Genomic DNA, 21,893 nt, shown 5'->3' on the forward strand with positions numbered 1-21,893 from the left:
GATGTGTGGAAATAAAAAGAGCGTGGTTGAGAGAGCAGAAGAGGGTGTTTTGAAGTGGTTTGGGCACATGGAGAGGATGAGTGAGGAAAGATTGACCAAGAGGATATATGTGTCGGAGGTGGAGGGAGCAAGGAGAAGAGGGAGACCAAATTGGAGGTGGAAAGATGGAGTGAAAAAGTTTTTGTGTGATGGGCCTGAACAGCAGGAGGGTGAAAGGGGCAAGGAATAAGTGAATTGGGCGTGTGTATCCCCGGGTTGACTGTGTAGTGTTGAAAAAAGGCTTGAGGCTTTGGGGGAAAACCATGAAACTGTGTAGGTATGAAATTTTTGCGTGTGGGGGACTTTGTAAAACATGTGAGGCGGGGTTGGGCAATTTTTTTCGTCTTTTTCCCTTGCGTACCTCGCAAACGCGGGGGGAAAGCGACAAAGTAAAAAAAAAAAAAAAAAATAAATAATTTAAAAAATTAAAATAAAAAATTTTTTTTTTTTTCCCTGGGTAGGGGAAAAAAATACTTCCCACTACCCCTGCGTTCGTAAAAGGGCGACAAAAAAGGGGGAGGAGGGGGGGCTGAAATCCTCCCCTCCATTTTTTTTTTAAATTTTTCAAAAAAAAGGAACAGAGAGGGCCCAGGTGGGGTTTTCCCTAAAAGGGCCCAGCCCTCGTTTTTAAAATGCTACCGGGAAAAACGGGGGAAATGGCGAATAGTTTAAAAAAAAAAAGATATATAATATATAAAAATATATTTTATTTAAATTTTTTTTTTTTATATTTTCCCCTGTCCCCCGCTTTGGAGGTAGGCAAGGAAACAGACGAAAGAAAGGGCCCCCCCCCCCCTACACATGACATACACCCCACACACGAAAATATACATACCTACACAGCTTCCCTGGTTTCCCCCAAACGCTTCACATGCCCTGATTCAATCCAGACAGCACGAAACCCCCTGTATCCACATGCTCCAATTCACTCACCTTCCCCTCCTTTCCCCCTCCTCATTTCACCCCCGATAAACCAAAACCCTTTTCTCCCATCTTTCCCTCCTTTTGGGTTCCCTCTTCTCCTCGTTCCTCCACCCGACACTTAACCCCCTTTGGGTCAATCTTTCCTCACCACTCTCCATGTCCCAAACCATTTCAAAACACCCCTTCTGCCTCCAACCACGCTTTTTTTATTTCCACACATCTCTCTTACCCTTTCGTTACACTCATCAACCACCCCACCACATTTTCCTCAAACATCTCTTTTCCGCACACCATCCCCTGCGCCAACTCTATCCATAGCCCACGCCCGCCCATACAACATTTTTTAAAAACCACTATTCCTTTCAAACTACCCATTTTTTTTTTCCCGGGGGATAATTCTCGATTCCAACATTTTTAAAGGGCTCCCAAATTTTCGCCCCTCCCCCACCCCATGATCCACTTCCGCTTCCAGGGTTTCCCTTCCGCGGGCCAGATCCACTCCCAGTATCTAAAACACTTCATTCCTCCAGTTTTTTTTCCATTCAAATCACCTCCAAATTATTCCCCCTTTCAACCCTACTGAAACCTAATAACCTTGCTCTTATTCACATTTACTTTAATTTTTCTTCTTCCCCACTTTTCCAAACTCAGTCACGGTTTCTGCAGTTTCTCACATGAATCAGCCCCCCAGCCTGTATCATCAGCAAACAACAATGACCCCACTTCCCAAGCCTCTCACCCCCAAAAGGACTTCTACTTGCCCCTTTCCGAAACTCTTGCTTTTACCTCCCTAAAAACCCCACCATAAACAAATTAAACCCCCGGGAGACATACACACCCCTGCCGAAAACCCTACATTCACTGAAACCAATCATTTTCCCTCTCTTCCTAATTACACATGCCTTACATCCCGAAAAAAAACTTTTCATGTTTTCAAAAACTTTCCTCCCACCCCAAATTTTTTTTTTTAATACCACCACAGGGGAAACCCTTTTATCAACCCCATCTTTATGCTTCCCAAATCCTTAAAATCCCTACTTTCAAATCCTTTTGCTTTTTAAGTATTTCCACATAAATTTCTTAAAGCAAACACCTGATCCACACATCCTCTACACTTTTTAAAACCCCACCGGGTTTTCCCCCAAATTCGATGCCTGTACATGCCTTCCCCCTCTCAATCAAAAACCCTCCCTTTTAAAATTTTCCAGGAATACTCAACAAACTTATACCTCTGAAATTTTGGGAGCACCATTTATCCCCTTTTCCTTTTTTCAATGGCATTTGCAACCGGGGATTCCCCAATTCAGGGCACCCCACCATGAGCATTCATAAAACCCCCTTAAAAAAAACCTTACCAACCCCGTCAAAATACAGTCACCCCCTTTTTTAATAATTCCAATGGGAAAACCATCCAAAAATTTCTGCCTTGCCGGGTTTTTATCTTGAAAGTTTCACTACCTCCTCTCGTTTACCAAACATTTTCCCCAACCCCCCCCCTTTGCACACCACCTCACCAAAAAACCCCCATAATTTCCACTCTATCCCCCTCAAACACATTCAACAAACCCTTTAAAATACCATTAACCCCTCTCCTTTCAAAATCAAACCCCTAAATTTTTTATCACCCCCCCATTTTCGCCCCCTTTACTGAAGTTCCCCTTTGCTCCCTTTTTTAAAGCATTTTTTTTTACCTCCTTCCGAAAACTTTTTTTTCTCCCAAAAATTTTTTTGATTTCTCACCCCAACTCTCATTTGCCCCTTTTTTTACCTCTTTCACCCTTTTTCTTTCCTCCTGTTTTTCTTTTATACATCCCCACTCAATTTCATTTTTTTCCCCCCGCAAAAACGTCCAAATGCCTCTTCTTTCTTTTCACTAGTACTCTTTCTTCTTCATTTCCCCCCAAATCACTACCCCTTTTTAATCAACCCCCCCCCACTCTTTTTATGCCCCCAAACATCTTTTGGGAAATTCCCTCACTGATTCCCTAAATACATCCCCTTCCTCCCCCACCCCCCCTTACTTCCATTGTTCTCACCTTTTTCCTTTTGTAATCCGGGCTCTCCTTTGGGAAAATTCCCCACCAGGGGGCCTTCCCAAACCCCACTTTCTTCACCACCTCTTCCCCCCCAAAAATTTACTCTTCTTTTTTGAAAAACCCCTACAAATCATCACCTTAGCCTCCACCCAAAATAAAGAAGACCCTTTCCCCCCATTGCACCCTCCCGCAATTAACACCAAAAAAATCTCTTTCGCAAAGCCGGGCAAATTAAAACGTAAACCAATAAGCTCCGGCCCCTCTTCCACTTACATAAGATTCTTATGTATATCTGCTTTTTTTAAAACCCGGGATTTTTTCCAAACATCATCCTTTTTAGCACATAAATCTACAAAATCTTTACCATTTCCAATTTTCAACACCGAACACCCCATGTATAAACCCAAATTTTTCCCTAAAAATCCACATTACTCACCTTTGCATTCAAATTTTCCCCTCACAAACCCGGGTTTTCGGATCAAAACCACTACACACTCATTCAGGGCCCCAAAAAAACTTTTCCTTTTGACTTTCTTTTCATTTCCCCGGTGCATAGGCCAAACCCAAAATTACCCACTTCCCCATCAACTTTCTAATTTTTTATATATATATATATATGGAAGCGGTAAGTGGATCATAGGGTGGGGGAGGGGAGAAAATTTTGGGACCTTGAAAAATGTGTGGAATTCGAGAACATTATCCCGGAAAGCAAAAATGGGGTATTTTGAAGGAATAGTAGTTCCAACAATGTTGTATGGTTGCAGGCGTGGCTATGGATAGAGTTGTGCGTAGGAGGTGGATGTGCTGGAAATGAATTTTGAGGACAATGTGGGTGTGGAGGTGGTTTGATTCGAGTAAGTAACGAAGGGTAGAGAGAGACGTGTGGAAATAAAAAGAGCGTGGTTGAGAGAGCAGAAGAGGTGTTTTGAAATGGTTGGGCACAGGAGAGATGAGTGAGGAAAGATTGACCAAGAGGAAATATGTGTCGGAGGTGGAGGGAACGAGGTAGAAGAGGTGACCAAATGGAGTGGATAGATGGAGGAAAAGGTATTGTGTGGATCGGGCCTGAACATGCAGGAGGGTGAAAGTAGGGCAAGATATAGAGTGAATGACATGTGGATACAGGGTTGACGTCGTCAGTGGATTGAATCCAAGGCTTGTGAAGCATCTGGGGTAACCATGGAAAGCTTGTGTAGGTATGTATAGGTGCGTGTGTGAACGTGTGTATGTACTTGTGTATGGGGGGGGGTTGGGCCATTTCCTTTCGTCTGTTTACTTGCGCTAGTGAACCTCGCAAACGCGGGAGGACAGCGACAAAGTATAAAAAAAAAAAAAAAAAAAAAAAAAATATATATATATATAATTACAATATTATATAATAGAATATATATTGAAAGGATTCAATTTGGCTCGTGAATCAAAATATTCCTTGAATCCATTAGGAAAATGGAACAATCACGAAAAGTTCCCAAGTGCCCTTTCGGAACTTGTTCGGTTCATTTTCCCCGTGGACTCATAGGAATATTTACGATTAATTGATTTTGCTTTTTCGCTTCATCCCGCGTTTGTTGAGTAGCGCATGAAACAGACAAAAAAATGCCCAACCCACCCAATACATACATTTCCACACACGCATATATACATACCCATACATCACAATGTTTCAGATATATATACACACAGAAACACCTACATATATACACATCACTCAATGCACACTGTCCTGCCGTTTTTCATTCACCTCGCCACACATAGTAACATCCCCCTCCCCCCTTGCTGTGTCGGGGTAGCCTAGAAAAGACAACAAAGGCCCCATATTCGTTCACACTCAGACTCTAGCTCTCATGCAAGAATGCCCGTGAACCCACAGCTCCCTTCCTCATCCAGGCCCCACACAGCTTTCCATGGTTTTACCCCAGACGCTTCACATGCCTTGATTCAATCCACTGACAGCACGTCAACCCCGGTATACCACATCGCTCCAATTCACTCTATTCCTTGCCCTCCTTTCACCCTCCTGCATGTTCAGGCCCCGATCACACAAAATCTTTTTCACTCCATCTTTCCACCTCCAATTTGGTCTCCCTCTTCTCCTCGTTCCCTCCACCTCCGACACATATATCCTCTTGGTCAATCTTTCCTCACTCATTCTCTCCATGTGCCCAAACCATTTCAAAACACCCTCTTCTGCTCTCTCAACCACGCTCTTTTTATTTCCACACATCTCTCTTACCCTTACGTTACTTACTCGATCAAACCACCTCACACCACACATTGTCCTCAAACATCTCATTTCCAGCACATCCATCCTCCTGCGCACAACTCTATCCATAGCCCACGCCTCGCAACCATACAACATTGTTGGAACCACTATTCCTTCAAACATACCCATTTTTGCTTTCCGAGATAATGTTCTCGACTTCCACACATTCTTCAAGGCTCCCAGAATTTTCGCCCCCTCCCCCACCCTATGATCCACTTCCGCTTCCATGGTTCCATCCGCTGCCAGATCCACTCCCAGATATCTAAAACACTTCACTTCCTCCAGTTTTTCTCCATTCAAACTCACCTCCCAATTGACTTGACCCTCAACCCTACTGTACCTAATAACCTTGCTCTTATTCACATTTACTCTTAACTTTCTTCTTCCACACACTTTACCAAACTCAGTCACCAGCTTCTGCAGTTTCTCACATGAATCAGCCACCAGCGCTGTATCATCAGCGAACAACAACTGACTCACTTCCCAAGCTCTCTCATCCCCAACAGACTTCATACTTGCCCCTCTTTCCAAAACTCTTGCATTTACCTCCCTAACAACCCCATCCATAAACAAATTAAACAACCATGGAGACATCACACACCCCTGCCGCAAACCTACATTCACTGAGAACCAATCACTTTCCTCTCTTCCTACACGTACACATGCCTTACATCCTCGATAAAAACTTTTCACTGCTTCTAACAACTTGCCTCCCACACCATATATTCTTAATACCTTCCACAGAGCATCTCTATCAACTCTATCATATGCCTTCTCCAGATCCATAAATGCTACATACAAATCCATTTGCTTTTCTAAGTATTTCTCACATACATTCTTCAAAGCAAACACCTGATCCACACATCCTCTACCACTTCTGAAACCACACTGCTCTTCCCCAATCTGATGCTCTGTACATGCCTTCACCCTCTCAATCAATACCCTCCCATATAATTTACCAGGAATACTCAACAAACTTATACCTCTGTAATTTGAGCACTCACTCTTATCCCCTTTGCCTTTGTACAATGGCACTATGCACGCATTCCGCCAATCCTCAGGCACCTCACCATGAGTCATACATACATTAAATAACCTTACCAACCAGTCAACAATACAGTCACCCCCTTTTTTAATAAATTCCACTGCAATACCATCCAAACCTGCTGCCTTGCCGGCTTTCATCTTCCGCAAAGCTTTTACTACCTCTTCTCTGTTTACCAAATCATTTTCCCTAACCCTCTCACTTTGCACACCACCTCGACCAAAACACCCTATATCTGCCACTCTATCATCAAACACATTCAACAAACCTTCAAAATACTCACTCCATCTCCTTCTCACATCACCACTACTTGTTATCACCTCCCCATTTGCGCCCTTCACTGAAGTTCCCATTTGCTCCCTTGTCTTACGCACTTTATTTACCTCCTTCCAGAACATCTTTTTATTCTCCCTAAAATTTAATGATACTCTCTCACCCCAACTCTCATTTGCCCTTTTTTTCACCTCTTGCACCTTTCTCTTGACCTCCTGTCTCTTTCTTTTATACATCTCCCACTCAATTGCATTTTTTCCCTGCAAAAATCGTCCAAATGCCTCTCTCTTCTCTTTCACTAATACTCTTACTTCTTCATCCCACCACTCACTACCCTTTCTAATCAACCCACCTCCCACTCTTCTCATGCCACAAGCATCTTTTGCGCAATCCATCACTGATTCCCTAAATACATCCCATTCCTCCCCCACTCCCCTTACTTCCATTGTTCTCACCTTTTTCCATTCTGTACTCAGTCTCTCCTGGTACTTCCTCACACAGGTCTCCTTCCCAAGCTCACTTACTCTCACCACCCTCTTCACCCCAACATTCACTCTTCTTTTCTGAAAACCCATACAAATCTTCACCTTAGCCTCCACAAGATAATGATCAGACATCCCTCCAGTTGCACCTCTCAGCACATTAACATCCAAAAGTCTCTCTTTCGCACGCCTGTCAATTAACACGTAATCCAATAACGCTCTCTGGCCATCTCTCCTACTTACATAAGTATACTTATGTATATCTCGCTTTTTAAACCAGGTATTCCCAATCATCAGTCCTTTTTCAGCACATAAATCTACAAGCTCTTCACCATTTCCATTTACAACACTGAACACCCCATGTATACCAATTATTCCCTCAACTGCCACATTACTCACCTTTGCATTCAAATCACCCATCACTATAACCCGGTCTCGTGCATCAAAACCACTAACACACTCATTCAGCTGCTCCCAAAACACTTGCCTCTCATGATCTTTCTTCTCATGCCCAGGTGCATATGCACCAATAATCACCCCCCTCTCCATTCAACTTTTCATATATATATAAATATATAAAAATAAATAAATATATATAATATATATATATATATATATAATATAATGGAAAGATTACAATTTTTGGGGGGCACGTGTCAAGATATTCCTAAATGAATCCAAGAGGAAAAATGGAAACACGAAAAGTTTCCCCAAGTGCACTTGGGAACTTATTCGTGTTTCATTTTCCCTGGACTCATAGGAATATTATCCTATTCATTGATTTTGCTTTGTCCTGTATCCCGCGTTTGTGAGGTAGCGCAAGAAACAGTACGAAAGAAATGGCCCAACCCACCCCCATACACTTGTATAACAGACAAGTCCCACACCACGCAAATATACATACCCAGACATCTCAATGTACAGATATATATACCCACAGACACCTACATATATACACATGCCCACAATTCACACTGTCGCCTTTTCATTCACCTCGCCACACATGGAGTAACATCCCCCTCCCCCTTCATGTGTGCGGTAGGTACAGCTAGGAAAAGACAACAAAGGCCCCATTCGTTCACACTCAGAACTCTATCTCTCAATGCAATAAATGCACGGAACCAACAGCTCCCTTTCCACGATCCAGCCCCACCCAACTTTCATGGTTTCCCCAGACGCTTCACATGCCCTGATACAATCCACTGACATAGTGCACGTCCAACCCCCGGTAGAACCACATCCCCATCCAATTCACGTCTATTCCTTGCCCCCCGTTCAACCCTCCTGCATGTTCAGGCCTCGACACTCCCTAAAAATCTTTTTCACTTCATCATTCCACCTCCAAGTTGTTTCCCACTTCTCCTCGTTCCTCCACCTTCGATACCACATATACCCTCTTGGTCCAATCTTTCCTCAATTATCTCTTCCCATGTGCCCAAACCATTTCAAAACACCCTCCTTCTGCTCTCTCAAACCAACGCTCTTATTATTTCCACACAAACATCTCTCTTACCCTTACATTACTTACTCGATCAAACCACCTCACACCACACATTGTCCTCAAACATCTCATTTCCAGCACATCCATCCTCCTGCGCACCACTCTATCCATAGCCCACGCCTCGCAACCATACAACATTGTTGGAACCACTATTCCTTCAAACATACCCATTTTTGCTTTCCGAGATAATGTTCTCAACTTCCACACATTCTTCAAGGCTCCAAGAATTTTCGCCCCCTCCCCCATCCTATGATCCACTTCCGCTTCCATGGTTCCATCCGCTGCCAGATCCACTCCCAGATATCTAAAACACTTTACTTCCTCCAGTTTTTCTCCATTCAAACTCACCTCCCAATTGACTTGACCCTCAACCCTACTGTACCTAATAACCTTGCTCTTATTCACATTTACTCTTAACTTTCTTCTTTCACACACTTTACCAAACTCAGTCACCAGCTTCTGCAGTTTCTCACATGAATCAGCCACCAGCGCTGTATCATCAGCGAACAACAACTGACTCGCTTCCCAAGCTCTCTCATCCCCAACAGACTTCATACTTGCCCCTCTTTCCAAAACTCTTGCATTCACCTCCCTAACAACCCCATCCATAAACAAATTAAACAACCATGGAGACATCACACACCCCTGCCGCAAACCTACATTCACTGAGAACCAATCACTTTCCTCTCTTCCTACACGTACACATGCCTTACATCCTCGATAAAAACTTTTCACTGCTTCTAACAACTTGCCTCCCACACCATATATTCTTAATACCTTCCACAGAGCATCTCTATCAACTCTATCATATGCCTTCTCCAGATCCATAAATGCTACATACAAATCCATTTGCTTTTCTAAGTATTTCTCACATACATTCTTCAAAGCAAACACCTGATCCACACATCCTCTACCACTTCTGAAACCACACTGCTCTTCCCCAATCTGATGCTCTGTACATGCCTTCACCCTCTCAATCAATACCCTCCCATATAATTTACCAGGGATACTCAACAAACTTATACCTCTGTAATTTGAGCACTCACTCTTATCCCCTTTGCCTTTGTACAATGGCACTATGCACGCATTCCGCCAATCCTCAGGCACCTCACCATGAGTCATACATACATTAAATAACCTTACCAACCAGTCAACAATACAGTCACCCCCTTTTTTAATAAATTCCACTGCAATACCATCCAAACCTGCTGCCTTGCCGGCTTTCATCTTCCGCAAAGCTTTTACTACCTCTTCTCTGTTTACCAAATCATTTTCCCTAACCCTCTCACTTTGCACACCACCTCGACCAAAACACCCTATATCTGCCACTATATCATCAAACACATTCAACAAACCTTCAAAATACTCACTCCATCTCCTTCTCACATCACCACTACTTGTTATCACCTCCCCATTTGCGCCCTTCACTGAAGTTCCCATTTGCTCCCTTGTCTTACGCACTTTATTTACCTCCTTCCAGAACATCTTTTTATTCTCCCTAAAATTTAATGATACTCTCTCACCCCAACTCTCATTTGCCCTTTTTTTCACCTCTTGCACCTTTCTCTTGACCTCCTGTCTCTTTCTTTTATACATCTCCCACTCAATTGCATTTTTTCCCTGCAAAAATCGTCCAAATGCCTCTCTCTTCTCTTTCACTAATACTCTTACTTCTTCATCCCACCACTCACTACCCTTTCTAATCAACCCATCTCCCACTCTTCTCATGCCACAAGCATCTTTTGCGCAATCCATCACTGATTCCCTAAATACATCCCATTCCTCCCCCACTCCCCTTACTTCCATTGTTCTCACCTTTTTCCATTCTGTACTCATTCTCTCCTGGTACTTCCTCACACAAGTCTCCTTCCCAAGCTCACTAACTCTCACCACCCTCTTCATATATATATATATCGAGGATGTAAGGCATGTGTACGTGTAGGAAGAGAGGAAAGTGATTGGTTCTCAGTGAATGTAGGTTTGCGGCAGGGGTGTGTGATGTCTCCATGGTTGTTTAATTTGTTTATGGATGGGGTTGTTAGGGAGGTAAATGCAAGAGTTTTGGAAAGAGGGGCAAGTATGAAGTCTGTTGGGGATGAGAGAGCTTGGGAAGTGAGTCAGTTGTTGTTCGCTGATGATACAGCTCTGGTGGCTGATTCATGTGAGAAACTGCAGAAGCTGGTGACTGAGTTTGGTAAAGTGTGTGGAAGAAGAAAGTTAAGAGTAAATGTGAATAAGAGCAAGGTTATTAGGTACAGTAGGGTTGAGGGTCAAGTCAATTGGGAGGTGAGTTTGAATGGAGAAAAACTGGAGGAAGTGAAGTGTTTTAGATATCTGGGAGTGGATCTGGCAGCGGATGGAACCATGGAAGCGGAAGTGGATCATAGGAGTGGGGGAGGGGGCGAAAATTCTGGGGGCCTTGAAGAATGTGTGGAAGTCGAGAACATTATCTCGGAAAGCAAAAATGGGTATGTTTGAAGGAATAGTGGTTCCAACAATGTTGTATGGTTGCGAGGCGTGGGCTATGGATAGAGTTGTGTGCAGGAGGATGGATGTGCTGGAAATGAGATGTTTGAGGACAATGTGTGGTGTGAGGTGGTTTGATCGAGTGAGTAACGTAAGGGTATGAGAGATGTGTGGAAATAAAAAGAGCGTGGTTGAGAGAGCAGAAGAGGGTGTTTTGAAGTGGTTTGGGCACATGGAGAGGATGAGTGAGGAAAGATTGACCAAGAGGATATATGTGTCGGAGGTGGAGGGAGCAAGGAGAAGAGGGAGACCAAATTGGAGGTGGAAAGATGGAGTGAAAAAGATTTTGTGTGATCGGGGCCTGAACATGCAGGAGGGTGAAAGGAGGGCAAGGAATAGAGTGAATTGGAGCGATGTAGTATACCGGGGTTGACGTGCTGTCAGTGGATTGAATCAAGGCATGTGAAGCGTCTGGGGTAAACCATGGAAAGCTGTGTAGGTATGTATATTTGCGTGTGTGGACGTATGTATATACATGTGTATGGCGGGGGTTGGGCCATTTCTTTCGTCTGTTTCCTTGCGGTACCTCGCAAACGCGGGAGAAAGCGACAAAGTATAAAAAGAAAAAAAAAAAAAATATATATATATATATATATATATATATATATATATATATATATATATATATATATATATATATATATCCCTGGGGATAGGGGATAAAAATACTTCCCACGTATTCCCTGCGTGTCGTAGAAGGCGACTAAAGGGGAGGGAGCGGGGGGCTGGAAATCCTCCACTCTCATTTTTTTTTTAATTTTCCAAAAGAAGGAACAGAGAATTGGGCCAGGTAAGGGTATTCCCTCAAAGGCCCAGTCCTCTGTTCTTAATGCTACCTCGCTAACGCGGGAAATGGCGAATAGTTTAAAAGAAAGAAAGATATATATATATATATATATATATTATATATATTTTTTTTCTTTTATACTTTGTCGCTGTCTCCCGCGTTTGCGAGGTAGCGCAAGGAAACAGACGAAAGAAATGGCCCAACCCCCGCCATACACATGTATATACATACGTCCACACACGCAAATATACATACCTACACAGCTTTCCATGGTTTACCCCAGACGCTTCACATGCCCTGATTCAATCCACTGACAGCACGTCAACCCCTGTATACCACATCGCTCCAATTCACTCTATTCCTTGCCCTCCTTTCACCCTCCTGCATGTTCAGGCCCCGATCACACAAAATCCTTTTCACTCCATCTTTCCACCTCCAATTTGGTCTCCCTCTTCTCCTCGTTCCCTCCACCTCCGACACATATATCCTCTTGGTCAATCTTTCCTCACTCATTCTCTCCATGTGCCCAAACCATTTCAAAACACCCTCTTCTGCTCTCTCAACCACGCTCTTTTTATTTCCACACATCTCTCTTACCCTTACGTTACTTACTCGATCAAACCACCTCACACCACATATTGTCCTCAAACATCTCATTTCCAGCACATCCATCCTCCTGCGCACAACTCTATCCATAGCCCACGCCTCGCAACCATACAACATTGTTGGAACCACTATTCCTTCAAACATACCCATTTTTGCTTTCCGGGATAATGTTCTCGACTTCCACACATTTTTCAAGGCTCCCAAAATTTTCGCCCCCTCCCCCACCCTATGATCCACTTCCGCTTCCATGGTTCCATCCGCTGACAGATCCACTCCCAGATATCTAAAACACTTCACTTCCTCCAGTTTTTCTCCATTCAAACTCACCTCCCAATTGACTTGACCCTCAACCCTACTGTACCTAATAACCTTGCTCTTATTCACATTTACTCTTAACTTTCTTCTTCCACACACTTTACCAAACTCCGTCACCAGCTTCTGCAGTTTCTCACATGAATCCGCCACCAGCGCTGTATATATATATTTTTTTTTTTGATTTTCCAAAAGAAGGAACAGAGGGGGGCCAGGTGAGGATATTCCACAAAGGCCCAGTCCTCAGTTCTTAACGCTACCTCGCTAATGCGGGAATTGGCGGATAGTTTAAAAGAAAAGAAAATATATATATATATATATCTTTTTATTCATTTTTTTTTTGCTTTGTCGCTGTTTCCCGCGTTTGCAAGGTAGCGCAAGGAAACAGATGAAAGAAATGGCCCAACCCACCCCCATATATATATATATATATATATATATATATATATATATATATTTTTTTTTTTTTTGCTTTGTCGCTGTCTCCCGCGTTTGCGAGGTAGTGCAAGGAAACAGACGAAAGAAATGGCCCAACCCACCCCCATACACATGCCTTGATTCAATCCACTGACAGCACGTCAACCCCGGTATATTTTTTTTTTTTTTTTTTCAAACTATTCGCCATTTCCCGCGTTAGCTAGGTAGCATTAAGAACAGAGGACTGGGCCTTTTTCGGAATATCCTCACCTGGCCCCCTCTGTTCCTTCTTTTGGAAAATTAAAAAAAAAAAAAAAAAAAACGAGAGGGGAGGATTTCCAGCACCCCGCTCCCTCCCCTTTTAGTCGCCTTCTACGACACGCAGGGAATATGTGGGAAGTATTCTTAATCCCCTATCCCCAGGTAGCGAGGTAGCGCAAGGAAACAGACGAAAGAAATGGCCCAACCCCCCCCCACACACATGTATATACATACGTCCACACACGCAAATATACATACCTACACAGCTTTCCATGGTTTACCCCAGACGCTTCACATGCCTTGATTCAATCCACTGACAGCACGTCAACCCCGGTATACCACATCGCTCCAATTCACTCTATTCCTTGCCCTCCTTTCACCCTCCTGCATGTTCAGGCCCCGATCACACAAAATCTTTTTCACTCCATCTTTCCACCTCCAATTTGGTCTCCCTCTTCTCGTTCCCTCCACCTCCGACACATATATCCTCTTGGTCAATCTTTCCTCACTCATTCTCTCCATGTGCCCAAACCATTTCAAAACACCCTCTTCTGCTCTCTCAACCACGCTCTTTTTATTTCCACACATCTCTCTTACCCTTACGTTACTCACTCGATCAAACCACCTCACACTACACATTGTCCTCAAACATCTCATTTCCAGCACATCCATCCTCCTGCACACAACTCTAGCCATAGCCCACGCCTCGCAACCATACAACATTGTTGGAACCACTATTCCTTCAAACATACCCATTTTTGCTTTCCGAGATAATGTTCTCGACTTCCACACATTCTTCAAGGCCCCCAGAATTTTCGCCCCCTCCCCCACCCTATGATCCACTTCCGCTTCCATGGTTCCATCCGCTGCCAGATCCACTCCCAGATATCTAAAACACTTCACTTCCTCCAGTTTTTCTCCATTCAAACTCACCTCCCAATTGACTTGACCCTCAACCCTACTGTACCTAATAACCTTGCTCTTATTCACATTTACTCTTAACTTTCTTCTTCCACACACTTTACCAAACTCAGTCACCAGCTTCTGCAGTTTCTCACATGAATCAGCCACCAGCGCTGTATCATCAGCGAACAGCAACTGACTCACTTCCCAAGCTCTCTCATCCCCAACAGACTTCATACTTGCCCCTCTTTCCGAAACTCTTGCATTTACCTCCCTAACAACCCCATCCATAAACAAATTAAACAACCATGGAGACATCACACACCCCTGCCGCAAACCTACATTCACTGAGAACCAATCACTTTCCTCTCTTCCTACACGTACACATGCCTTACATCCTCGATAAAAACTTTTCACTGCTTCTAACAACTTTCCTCCCACACCATATATTCTTAATACCTTCCACAGAGCATCTCTATCAACTCTATCATATGCCTTCTCCAGATCCATAAATGCTACATACAAATCCATTTGCTTTTCTAAGTATTTCTCACATACATTCTTCAAAGCAAACACCTGATCCACACATCCTCTACCACTTCTGAAACCACACTGCTCTTCCCCAATCTGATGCTCTGTACATGCCTTCACCCTCTCAATCAATACCCTCCCATATAATTTACCAGGAATACTCAACAAACTTATACCTCTGTAATTTGAGCACTCACTCTTATCCCCTTTGCCTTTGTACAATGGCACTATGCACGCATTCCGCCAATCCTCAGGCACCTCACCATGAGTCATACATACATTAAATAACCTTACCAACCAGTCAACAATACAGTCACCCCCTTTTTTAATAAATTCCACTGCAATACCATCCAAACCTGCTGCCTTGCCGGCTTTCATCTTCCGCAAAGCTTTCACTACCTCCTCTCTGTTTACCAAATCATTTTCCCTAACCCTCTCACTTTGCACACCACCTCAACCAAAACACCCTATATCTGCCACTCTATCATCAAACACATTCAACAAACCTTCAAAATACTCACTCCATCTCCTTCTCACATCACCACTACTTGTTATCACCTCCCCAGTTGCGCCCTTCACTGAAGTTCCCATTTGCTCCCTTGTCTTACGCACTTTATTTACCTCCTTCCAGAACATCTTTTTATTCTCCCTAAAATTTAATGATACTCTCTCACCCCAACTCTCATTTGCCCTTTTTTTCACCTCTTGCACCTTTCTCTTGACCTCCTGTCTCTTTCTTTTATACATCTCCCACTCAATTGCATTTTTTCCCTGCAAAAATCGTCCAAATGCCTCTCTCTTCTCTTTCACTAGTACTCTTACTTCTTCATCCCACCACTCACTACCCTTTCTAATCAACCCACCTCCCACTCTTCTCATGCCACAAGCATCTTTTGCACAATCCATCACTGATTCCCTAAATACATCCCATTCCTCCCCCACTCCCCTTACTTCCATTGTTCTCACCTTTTTCCATTCTGTACTCAGTCTCTCCTGGTACTTCCTCACACAGGTCTCCTTCCCAAGCTCACTTACTCTCACCACCCTCTTCACCCCAACATTCACTCTTCTTTTCTGAAAACCCATACAAATCATCACCTTAGCCTCCACAAGATAATGATCAGACATCCCTCCAGTTGCACCTCTCAGCACATTAACATCCAAAAGTCTCTCTTTCGCACGCCTGTCAATTAACACGTAATCCAATAACGCTCTCTGGCCATCTCTCCTACTTACATAAGTATACTTATGTATATCTCGCTTTTTAAACCAGGTATTCCCAATCATCAGTCCTTTTTCAGCACATAAATCTACAAGCTCTTCACCATTTCCATTTACAACACTGAACACCCCATGTATACCAATTATTCCCTCAACTGCCACATTACTCACCTTTGCATTCAAATCACCCATCACTATAACCCGGTCTCGTGCATCAAAACCACTAACACACTCATTCAGCTGCTCCCAAAACACTTGCCTCTCATGATCTTTCTTCTCATGCCCAGGTGCATATGCACCAATAATCACCCACCTCTCTCCATCAACTTTCATATATATATATATATATATATGGAAGCGGAAGTGGATCATAGGGTGGGGGAGGGGGCGAAAATTTTGGGAGCCTTGAAAAATGTGTGGAAGTCGAGAACATTATCCCGGAAAGCAAAAATGGGTATGTTTGAAGGAATAGTAGTTCCAACAATGTTGTATGGTTGCGAGGCGTGGGCTATGGATAGAGTTGTGCGTAGGAGGATGGATGTGCTGGAAATGAGATGTTTGAGGACAATGTGTGGTGTGAGGTGGTTTGATCGAGTAAGTAACGTAAGGGTAAGAGAGATGTGTGGAAATAAAAAGAGCGTGGTTGAGAGAGCAGAAGAGGGTGTTTTGAAATGGTTTGGGCACATGGAGAGAATGAGTGAGGAAAGATTGACCAAGAGGATATATGTGTCGGAGGTGGAGGGAACGAGGAGAAGAGGGAGACCAAATTGGAGGTGGAAAGATGGAGTGAAAAGGATTTTGTGTGATCGGGGCCTGAACATGCAGGAGGGTGAAAGGAGGGCAAGGAATAGAGTGAATTGGAGCGATGTGGTATACAGGGGTTGACGTGCTGTCAGTGGATTGAATCAAGGCATGTGAAGCGTCTGGGGTAAACCATGGAAAGCTGTGTAGGTATGTATATTTGCGTGTGTGGACGTGTGTATGTACATGTGTATGGGGGGGGTTGGGCCATTTCTTTCGTCTGTTTCCTTGCGCTACCTCGCAAACGCGGGAGACAGCGACAAAGTATAAAAAAAAAAAAAAAAAAAAAAAAAAAAATATATATATATATATATACATATATATATATATATATATATATTGGAAAGGATTACAATTTTGCACGTGATCAAGATATTCCTATGAATCCAATAGGAAAATGGAACACGAAAAGTTCCCAAGTGCACTTCGGAACTTTTCGTGTTTCATTTTCCCCGTGGACTCATAGGAATATTTATCTATTCATTGATTTTGCTTTGTCGCTGTCTCCCGCGTTTGTGAGGTAGCGCAAGGAAACAGACAAAAGAAATGGCCCAACCCACCCATACATACATGTCCACACACGCAAATATACATACCCATACATCTCAATGTACAGATATATATACACACAGACACCTACATATATACACATGCACACAATTCACACTGTCTGCCTTTTTTCATTCACCTCGCCACACATGGAGTAACATCCCCCTCCCCCTTCATGTGTGCGGGGTAGCGCTAGGAAAAGACAACAAAGGCCCCATTCGTTCACACTCAGACTCTAGCTCTCATGCAATAATGCCCGAAACCACAGCTCCCTTTCCACATCCAGGCCCCACACAACTTTCCATGGTTTACCCCAGACGCTTCACATGCCCTGATTCAATCCACTGACAGCACGTCAACCCCGGTATACCACATCGATCCAATTCACTCTATTCCTTGCCCGCCTTTCACCCTCCTGCATGTTCAGGCCTCGATCACTCAAAATCTTTTTCACTTCATCTTTCCACCTCCAATTTGGTTTCCCACTTCTCCTCGTTCCCTCCACCTTCGACACATATACCCTCTTGGTCAATCTTTCCTCACTCATTCTCTCCATGTGCCCAAACCATTTCAAAACACCCTCTTCTGCTCTCTCAACCACGCTCTTTTTATTTCCACACATCTCTCTTACCCTTACATTACTTACTCGATCAAACCACCTCACACCACACATTGTCCTCAAACATCTCATTTCCAGCACATGCACCCTCCTGCGCACAACTCTATCCATAGCCCACGCCTCGCAACCATACAACATTGTTGGAACCACTATTCCTTCAAACATACCCATTTTTCCTTTCCCAGATAATGTTCTCGACTTCCACACATTCTTCAAGGCTCCCAGGATTTTTGCCCCCTCCCCCATCCTATGATTCACTTCTGCTTCCATGGTTCCATCCGCTGCCAGATCCACTTCCAGATATCTAAAACACTTTACTTCCTCCAGTTTTGCTCCATTCAAACTTACCTCCCAATTGACTTGACCCTCAACCCTACTGTACCTAATAACCTTGCTCTTATTCACATTTACTCTTAACTTTCTTCTTTCACACACTTTACCAAACTCAGTCACCAGCTTCTGCAGTTTCTTACATGAATCAGCCACCAGCGCTGTATCATCAGCGAACAACAACTGATTCACTTCCCAAGCTCTCTCATCCACAACAGACTTCATTCTCGCCCCTCTTTCCAAAACTCTTGCAGTCACCTCCCTAACAACCCCATCTATAAACAAATTAAACAACCATGGAGACATCACACACCCCTGCCGCAAACCTACATTCACTGAGAACCAATCACTTTCCTCTTTTCCTACACATACACATGCCTTACATCCTCGATAAAAACTTTTCACTGCTTCTAACAACTTGCCACCCACACCATATATTCTTAATACCTTCCACAGAGCATCTCTATCAACTCTATCATATGCCTTCTCCAGATCCATAAATGCTACATACAAATCCATTTGCTTTTCTAAGTATTTCTCACATACATTCTTCAAAGCAAACACCTGATCCACACATTCTCAACCACTTCTGAAACCACACTGCTCTTCCCCAATCTGATGCTCATTACATGCCTTCACCCTCTCAATCAATACCCTCCCATATAATTTACCAGGAATACTCAACAAACTTATACCTCTGTAATTTGAGCACTCACTCTTATCCCCTTTGCCTTTGTACAATGGCACTATGCACGCATTCCGCCAATCCTCAGGCACCTCACCATGAGTCATACATACATTAAGTAACCTTACCAACCAGTCAACAATACAGTCACCCCCTTTTTTAATAAATTCCACTGCAATACCATCCAAACCTGCTGCCTTGCTGGCTTTCATCTTCCGCAAAGCTTTTACTACCTCTTCTCTGTTTACCAAATCATTTTCCCCAACCCTCTCACTTTGCACACCACCTCGACCAAGACACCCTATATCTGCCACTCTATCATCAAACACATTCAACAAACCTTCAAAATACTCACTCCATCTCCTTCTCACATCACCACTACTTGTTATCACCTCCCTATTAGCGCCCTTCACTGAAGTTCCCATTTGCTCCTTTGTCTTACGCACTTTATTTACCTCCTTCCAGAACATCTTTTTATTCTCCCTAAAATTTAATGATACTCTCTCACCCCAACTCTCATTTACCCTCTTTTTCACCTCTTGCACCTTTCTCTTGACCTCCTGTCTCTTTCTTTTATACATCTCCGACTCAATTGTATTTTTTCCCTGCAAAAATCGTCCAAATGCCTCTCTCTTCTCTTTCGCTAATAATCTTACTTCTTCATCCCACCACTCACTACCCTTTCCAATCAACCCACCTCCCACGCTTCTCATGCCACAAGCATCTTTTGCGCAATCCATCACTGATTCCCTAAATACATCCCATTCCTCCCCCACTCCCCTTACTTCCATTGTTCTCACCTTTTTCCATTCTGTACTCAGTCTCTCCTGGTACTTCCTCACACAAGTCTCCTTCCCAAGCTCATTAATTATGTATATATATATATATATATATATATATATATATATATATATATATATATATATATATATATATATGGCAAAAGATGAGAGCAAATGACAAGAAGGAAGTGGGTGAGGAATGGGATGTATTTAAGGAAGCAGTGTTGGCATGTGCAAAAGACGCATATGGCACAAGAATGGTGGGAGGTGCGATGAAGAAGTAAAATTGATAGTGAAAGAAAAAAGAGAAGCATTTGGATGATACTTGTAAGGAAGGAGTGCGAATGATGGGGAGATGTATAAAAGAAAGAAGCAGAAAGTGAAGATAAAGGTGCAAAGGTTGAAAAAGAGGGCAAATGAGAGTTGGGGTGAGAGAGTATCATTAATCTTTAGGAAGAATAAAAAGATGATTTGGAAGAAGGTAAATAACATACATATGACAAAAAAACAAATGGAACGTCAGTGAAGGGGGCAAGTGGGGTTAGTAATAACAGGTGGTGATGAAGTGAGGAGGTGGAGTATTTTGAAGGTTCACTGAATGTGTTTGATGATAGAGTGGCAGATGTAGGGTGCTTTAGTCAGGGTGGTGTGCAAAGTGAGAGGGCCCAGGAGAATGGTTTGGTTAAGAAAGAAGAGGTAGAAAAAGCTTCGTGGAAGATGAAATCCAGCAGGTGGCAGGTTTGGATGGTACTGCAGTAGAATTATCAAAAAAGGGGGTGACTGTTGTTGTTGACTGGTTGATAATGATATTCAATGTATGTATGGCTTGGTGAAATGCTTGAGGATTGGCAGAATGCATGCATAGTGCCACTGTACAAAGGCAAAGAGGATAAGGGTGAGTGTTCAAACTACAAAAGCATAAGTTTGTTGAGTATTCCTTGGAAATTATATGGGAGGGTACTGATTGAGAGGGTGAAGGCATGTACAGAGTATCAGATTGGGGAAGAGCAGTATGGCTTCACAAGTGGTAAAGGATGTGTGGATCAGGTCTTTGCTTTGTAGAATGCTTATGAGAAATACTTAGAAAAACAGAGGGATTTGTATGTGGCACTTATGGATCTGGAGAAGGCATATTATAGGGTTGATAAGAAGCTTTGTGGAGGTCTTAAGGGTATATGTTGTGGGAGGTAAGTTGCTATAGGCAGTGAAAAGCTTTTACCCAGGATGTAAGGCATGTGTACAAGTAGGAAGAGAGGACAGTGATTGGTTCCCAGTTAATGCTGGTATGCAGCGGGGGTGTGTGATGTCCCTATGGTGGTTTAATTTGTTAATGGATGGGGTGGTATGGGAGGTAAATGCATGTTTTGGAGAGAGAGGGCAAGTATGCAGTCTGTTGGGTATGAGAGGGCCTGGGAAGTGAGTCAGTTGTTCACCGATGGTACAGCTCTAGTGGCTGATTCAAGTGAGAAACTGCAGAAGTTGGTGACTGAGTTTGGAAATGTGTGTGAAAGGAGAAAGTGAAGAGTAAATGAGAATAAAAGCAAAGTTATTAGGCTCAGTAGGGTTGAGGGACAAGTTTACTGGGATGTAAGTTTGAATGGAGAAAAATTGGAAGATGTGAAGTGTTTTAGATATCTGGGAGTGGACTTAGCAGCAAATAGAATCATGGAAGCAAAAGAGAGTCACAGGGTGGGGGAGGAGGCGAAGGTTCTGGAAATGTTGAAGAATGTGTGGAAGGCAAGAACATTATCTCGGAGAGCAAAAATGGGTGTGTTTGAAGGAATAGTGGTTCCAATAATGTTATATGGTTGTGAGGCATGGGCTATAGATGAGGTTGTGTGGAGGAGGGTGGATGTGTTGGAAATGAAATGTATGAGGAAAATATGTGGTGTGAGATGGTTTGATTAAGTAATGAAAGGGTAAGAGAGATGTGTGGTAAACAAAAAGAGTGTGGTTGAGAGAGCAGAAGAGGGTGTGGTGAAATGGTTTGGTTACATGCA

The 21,893-nt window shown here is 43.2% G+C and overlaps 1 protein-coding gene across 4 annotated transcripts in view; it reads right to left on the minus strand.

Annotated features, from left to right (window-relative positions):
- The window catches only part of LOC139760256 (solute carrier family 23 member 1-like), a 268,117-nt gene that overhangs the window by 177,601 nt on the left and 68,623 nt on the right, over window positions 1-21,893 (minus strand). The gene's annotated exons all lie outside the window — the stretch shown is intronic.

The sequence above is a fragment of the Panulirus ornatus genome, chromosome 36, assembly GCF_036320965.1.
Source record: "Panulirus ornatus isolate Po-2019 chromosome 36, ASM3632096v1, whole genome shotgun sequence".
In the NCBI taxonomy this organism is placed as follows: domain Eukaryota; kingdom Metazoa; phylum Arthropoda; class Malacostraca; order Decapoda; family Palinuridae; genus Panulirus; species Panulirus ornatus.